Source organism: Solanum dulcamara, chromosome 7 (genome assembly GCF_947179165.1).
Source record: "Solanum dulcamara chromosome 7, daSolDulc1.2, whole genome shotgun sequence".
NCBI lineage: Eukaryota > Viridiplantae > Streptophyta > Magnoliopsida > Solanales > Solanaceae > Solanum > Solanum dulcamara.
In genome coordinates, this window is record NC_077243.1 from 64,640,087 (window position 1) to 64,646,981 (window position 6,895).

Below are 6,895 nucleotides of genomic sequence, written 5' to 3' on the forward strand. Positions count from 1 at the left end.
GCACCGAGATTATTATTGGGTAATCTTGATACATAACACACAACTGATTTGAATAATATTGAAGATACACTTTCTAAATTGATGCATGGTAAATAATACATTATGTATTATTTATGTATCAAGTACTTTTGTATGAGCATGATAACCACCAGTCGAATAGTCAACAACATTAGGATTTATGTACCAATACGTTAAATATAAAATATGATACATTATATAAAACAGAGGCTATTGTAGCAGTGATGTATTAAAACATTGATACAACTAACAAAGACTAATTTAAGAATCAAAATAAAAGAGATACATTGAAAATATGTAGCTTTGGTAGAGATGAGCGTGATAAGGTAGATCCAATTTTTCTCCCTTTTGGGGGTGTTTTTTTTGTAACATCCCTAAAAACGTTGTATACAATGTTTTAATTCTTTCCAAAAAAAATAATACAACTTCTATATTTTGGGCATAACTTTAAGTGTGGCAAGCTGGGCCACCATGCTAAGGATTGTAGAGATGGTGGTGGTAGGCCTCAAGGCCAAATTGCTCATGGTTAACAAGTTTAAGGAGGTGTCCAACACACCAACCGCTTTTACGCCTTGCATGGGAGACGAGAGGTTGATGATGCACTCAATGTTATTACCGGTATGTTAAAGGTCTTTTCTTTTGATGTGTATGCACTATTAGATCCGGTTGTAAATTTATCTTTTGTTACTCCATTCCTTGCTAATAGATTTGATATTTTACCTGAAATGTTATTAGAGCCCTATTTCGTGTCTACCCCTGTTGGTGAGTCGATTATTGCTAGAAAGGTCTATAGGGGTTGCCTTGTGTCCATCTTGCATAAAGTTATTCCTTGTGATCTCATTGAGCTTGACATGATAGATTTCGATGTCATTCTTGGGATGGATTAGTTACATGCATCTTATGCTTCCATAGATTGTAGGACTCGTCGAGTCAAGTTTCAATTTCCAAATGAGCCTGTTATTGAATGGGAGGGTCGTGATTCAGTGGTAAAGGGTAAGTTCATTTCTTATCTTAAGGCCCAAAAAATGATTTCTAAGGGTTGTATTTACCATATTATGAGGGTTAGGGATGTCGACTTCAAAAGTCCTCCTCTTGAGTCGGTTCCTATAGTCAATGAATTCCCCGATGTCTTTCTCAATGACCTTCTTAATGTCCCTCCCGAAAGGGAAGTTGATTTTGGTATCGATCTCCTCCTTGATACCTAATCTATCTCTATTCCTCCTTACCATATGACCCCAACAGAATTGAAAGTGTTGAAGGAACAATTAAAGGACTTGTTAGAGAAGAGGTTCATAAGACCAAGTATTTCTCTATGGGGTGCTCCCGTTCTATTTGTGAGAAAGAAGGATGGGTCACTTTGAATGTGCATAGACTACCGGTAATTAAATAAGATGACTATTAAGAATAAGTACCACTTCCTAGAATAGATGACTTGTTTGATCAATTACAAGGGGCAAGTCACTTCTCCAAGATCAACCTTCAGTCCGGCTATCACCAACTACGGGTGAGGGAGTGTGACATTCCAAAAATGGCCTTTGGAACAAGGTATGGTCACTTTGAGTTTGTGGTGATGAATTTTGGGTTAACGAATGTACCGGCAGTATTTATGGAATTGATGAATAGGGTGTTCAAATCTTACCTTGATACTTTTATGGTGGTCTTCATTGATGATATTTTGATTTACTCTCGGGGTGAGGAAGAACATAAAAATCACTTGAGAGTTGTGCTTCAAACATTGAGGGATAGGCAATTGTTTGCAAAATTTAGTAAGTGTAAATTTTGGTTAAAGGAGGTGGCATTTATTGGTCACGTAGTGTCCAGTGATGGAATCAAGGTTGATCCTAAGAAAATAGAGGCAGTCAGGAATTGGCCTAGACCATTGTCTCCTTCAGATATTAGGAGCTTCTTGGGTCTAGTCGGGTACTATAGAAGGTTCGTCAAAGGTTTTTCTTCCGTCTTATCTCCTATGACAAAATTGACCCAAAAGAAAGTTAAATTCATATGGACGGATGAGTGTGAAAAGAGTTTCCAGACCTTGAAAGATCGACTTACCTCCACTCCTATTTTGACTCTCCCAGAAGGATTAGAAGGGTTTGTAGTTTATTGTGATGCTTCATAGATTGGTTTAGGTTGTATCTTAATTCAAAATGGCAAGGTCATAGCCTATGCTTCTAGGAAATTAAAGGTGCATGAGCGTAACTACCCTACCCATGACCTTGAATTGGCGGCCGTTGTTTTTGCTCTGAAGATTTGGAGGCATGTGGATGTGTATACTGATCATAAAAGTCTTCAATATGTATTCACCCAAAAGGACCTTAAGCTAAGGCAAAGGAGGTGGTTAGAACTCCTTAAGAACTATGATATGAGTGTGCACTATTATCTGGGTAAAGCCAATGTGGTTGCTGATGCACTTAGTAGAGTGTCTATGGGGAGTGTGGCCCATGTGGATGAAAGGAAGAGGGAGTTGGTGAAAGATGTTCACCGGTTGGCTAGATTAGGGGTGAAGTTGTGTGGTACTAATGATGGTGGTATGGTTGTTCAAAATAGGTCTGAATCCTCTTTGGTGGTGGATGTTAAATCAAAGCAAGATCTTGACCCGAAGTTTATCGAGTTAAAGAAGTTGGTAAAGAAAAAGAAGATAGAGGTCTTTTCCAAGGGGGGATGGGGTGCTATACTACCAAGGTCGGATATGTGTTCCGAATGTTGATGGCCTAAGCAGTTTGATCTTGATGGAGGCTCATAATTCTACATACTCTATTCATCCCGGTTCAACGAAAATATACCGAGACTTAAAGGAGTTGTATTGGTGGGGTGGCATGAAAAAGGACATAGCAAAATTTGTGTCCGAATATACGAATTGCCAACAAGTGAAGGCCAAACATCAAAGGCCGGGTGGCCTAGCCCAAGACATTGAAATCCCTACTTGGAAGTGGGAATATGTGAATATGGATTTTGTAGTGGGTTTGCCTCATACCCGAAAGCGTCATGACTCGATTTGGGTAATTATTGATAGAATGACTAAGTCAGCTCACTTCCTACCGATGAAGACTTTCTATAGTGCCGAAGACTATGCCAAGTTGTATATTCGGGAGTTGGTGAGGTTGCATGGTATGCCGTTATCCATTATTTTGGATCGTGGTACCCAATTCACTTCTCACTTTTAGAGATCGTTTCACAAAGGCCTTAGTACTAAGGTAAAGTTGAGCATATCATTCCATCCTCAAATGGATAGGCAAGCCGAAAGGACGATTCAAACACCAGAGGATATGTTAAGGGCTTGTATGTTGGAGTTTAAAGGAAATTGGGATGATCATCTACCGCTCATCGAGTTTGCCTATAATAATAGTTACCACTCAAGTATTGAGATGGCGTCGTTTGAGGCTTTGTATGGGAGACGATGTAGATCACCAGTTGGTTGGTTCGAAGTAGGCGAGATGACCTTATTGGGCTCCGATTTGGTAGTTGATGCTTTAGAGAAGATGAAGATCATTAGAGAAAGGTTGAAGACGGCTCAAAGTCGTCAAAAATCCTATTCCGACACTAGAAGAAGGGATTTTGAGTTTAATATGGACGATTGGGTGTATCTAAAGGTTTTACCCATGAAGGGTGTGGTTCGATTTGGTAAAAAGGGGAAATTGAGCCCTAGGTATGTAGGGCCTTATAGAATCGTGAGACGTGTTGGCAAGGTTGCATATGAGTTGGAATTACCATTGGAAATGGCCATGGTTCATCCGATATTTCATGTGTCTATGTTGAAAAAAAGTGTAGGTGATCCTAGTTCCATTGTACCTATGGGAGTAGTGAATATTGAAGAAAACTTGACCTATGAAGAAGTTCCTGTCGAAATTTTGGACTGGCAAGTTAAGAGATTGAGGAACAAAGAAGTTGCATCTGTTAAAGTCCTTTGGAGGAATCAACAAATAGAAAGTGCAACATGGGAAGCGAAAGCGGATATGATTAAGCGATACCCTTATATTTTTCCCTCTACCCAAACCTAAGGTATTAAGTTGTCCTTGCTCAATTACTTGAAATCTTTGCATCTCAACTTTTCTAGTCATATGCTTGCAAAATTATGAAATATATTTCAAACGATGTTTTAAATTACACTATTGCATTAATAATGGGTTGCTGGTTTACACACTACTCTACTCAAGCTAAATCTTTCCTCATTCGAGGACGAATGTTCCCAAGGGGGATATAATGTAACATACCCTAAAAACATTGTATACGATGTTTCAATTCTTGCAAAAAAATGATACAACTTCTGTATTTTGAGCATAACTTTTCATAACATGGTCCAAATTAGGTGATTCAAATTTTTGAGTAACCTCAGCATCATTACCTACAATGTTTGTGAAGATCATATTTTACGTTTCAGAGGTTAAGTAGGTCAAATAAATTAATTATTGTAAGACAGGATGTTGTGACGGAATAGAGTATTTATAGAAGAAAAATCATATTTCACTGTAGGATGCTCCAAATTGGTTGATTCTTGAACGACCTAAAACTAGACTATATATGTACAATTCTTATGAGACACAAAATTCTAATAAGGAATTTATCTTATTCAAACGCAGCTCCGAAAAAGAGTATTCTGTTAAAGAGAACTCATCTCACCTACCATGGAAAGATCTAGAACCCTTTGACATCATCCGTGACATCAAAATCCTCAATTGAATTTTCAAGATCATCCTTTGTAATTATTTTTATTTATTGTTAGGTCCCTCTTCTACACCTATAAGTACCCTCCTTATTTTCTCATTTTATTCATCAAGTTTTCTCAAGTAACTCTTCTCTCTATACACTTTTTTACTCATTCTCAAATATAGTTTTAGTTCTTAGTAGTGAAGAAATACTATTCCGGTGATTCATATACTCTGGGTAGTACACAAAATATTCCATCGAAAAGAAAAACTAGGACTCGAGAGTGTTCATTAAATCCTTCGATTACAACTAAAGCTTCGGATTCTAGGTATGTAAGGCTTCAATGAGAGTATTCTTTCCACTCTCATGCCTAAAGTATTTTAATTATATGATAAATTATGTTTATTTTCGTTAAGCTTTACTCTAAATTATGTGGTGTTTATCCATGGGTTCTTCCACCCATGTAGTCCAAAAACTCTTTCAATTAAATCTCGTGTTTCAAGTAATATTTTCTTATGGAAAATTCTTATTTATTCTTAATAGCATGAATCATGGTTAAACTAATGATTATTGATCTATTTTGATGCAACATGATTTCATATGTATGAATTGATGGATTGCAAGTAATTTATCTATTTATCTCTTTAAAGGTTCTTAAAATTCATGGTGGGTTGGTTAAAGCATGATTTTTAATTAATGGATTTCAATGTATTTATGCATATTTATTTACATACATGTTTGCAAGTTGAAGTGATTTTAACCTACCTAGTTTTACTATATTTTTAATGAAGTTTGACTTAAAAGCTTTGACTCCAAATGAATATTTATGAAAGCAATGTCTATAATCAAAAGGGAGTCTTATGAAAAAAAATGATGAAATGATATGAATAATGTATTCTTTATGCATTAAGGAAAATTCTTGCATATTTGAATTACCAAATGTTTTAATGAGCTATTCTACCGAATATGATGTTTTGAATTCTCAAGCTATATGCTATGACTATTTTGAAGTATTAAACTATTATGTGGGATTGACTTAGCACCGAATGGGTCATTGAGGTGGAATTCGGTAAGGGAATCCTAGTAGCAACCCCTTGTCTCATTAACTATGTGCCAACATAGGATCCCTTGTAGGCTTAGGCTAATGGATCCATGAAAGCCCTTTAAGTTAAAGTTAAAGAAATGAATGAAGTTAGCGGAGTTCTACCTGGCAAGTAGTCTCCCCGGCCAACGTAGGGGGTTATGTTGGAATTCATGTAATAGTTCGCATGGTCTTAAATATCGGTTATGGTCATTTTCCCACAAAATGAATGTTTTAAAGGATATCTATATGATTTATTATGCATGCATTACATTATATTCCATATTACAGAAATATTTTAATATTTCCTCAATGTTCATGCATCCTTACATACTTAGTACATTCAAAGTACTAACGCATATTCTTTTGCCTACATGATATCACCATGTAGGGACCAGTGCTCCTCCTCATTCTCCTCCACGTGGCTAGTTGAGATTCCGTTGAAGACTATTTTTGGTGAGTTCCCATGTTTTGGGAACAATACTCCTTTATCTTTCTAGCTTATGATATGTTGAGATATTTTATTATGGAATTTCTTCTATTATGATTGAGGGTGAGCTAGAGACTTGTCTTAGCCCCTATAAATCTAAAAGTTAGAGGTATTGTTGGACATATGTAAGTTGAAGATTTACTATTATGATTTTCGCTTGTTTATTTATCATCATTACCTATGAAAGACTAAAAGAATGCTAAGAGGCTTGTTTGAGATACTTTCGGGTTCCTCATTCGCCATGTCACGTCTAGGCCCTAGGCTTGGATCGTGACATTTTTTCACAATAGATTTAGAAGGCGAAGATGCATACTTCTTTGACTTTAACTTCTCTAATCTCAAATTCTTCATGAATAATGTATAGTTTCTTTATTAAGATATATTTTAAATAAAATCTTCAGCAAATATACGACGTACATTATCTTCAGTAGTTGAAACTAATTGGGCAATTGCAATACTAAAAGATGGAGCATCATCCATATGTATTAGAAATTTATAGATGAAAAAGCTAAAAAAAATTGAAAAATCGACAAACTGATGAATTGTAAAGAAAAAATGGGTATGAAGAAGAAGATGAAGAAGAACTTAATAACTTGCAATCTATTAACTGGAAAGAGAAAATATTTGAAATTCAAATATAAAGTGATAGAGGTAACTGGTGA